Below are 240 nucleotides of genomic sequence, written 5' to 3'. Positions count from 1 at the left end.
CTGTCCACCCACAGCCCCAGCACAGATGGGATTTTGGAGTGTGGGGGGGTGTCTTTAAACTAACCCCCACCCCCTCATCTCCATAAATCGGTCCCATCCTGCCCTTTATCCCAGGATACTGGGAGCACTGGGAGTGCTGGGAGCTGGCAGGGGTGGTGGTGCCGGCTCCTGACGAGGTCTGGGCTGAGGACCAGCACACTCAGCTCACTGATGATGGAGGCATCAGGGAGAGCTCAAATG

The sequence above is a fragment of the Calidris pugnax genome, unplaced genomic scaffold (genome assembly GCF_001431845.1).
Source record: "Calidris pugnax isolate Ruff unplaced genomic scaffold, ASM143184v1 scaffold337, whole genome shotgun sequence".
NCBI lineage: Eukaryota > Metazoa > Chordata > Aves > Charadriiformes > Scolopacidae > Calidris > Calidris pugnax.
This window is presented reverse-complemented; position numbering follows the sequence as displayed.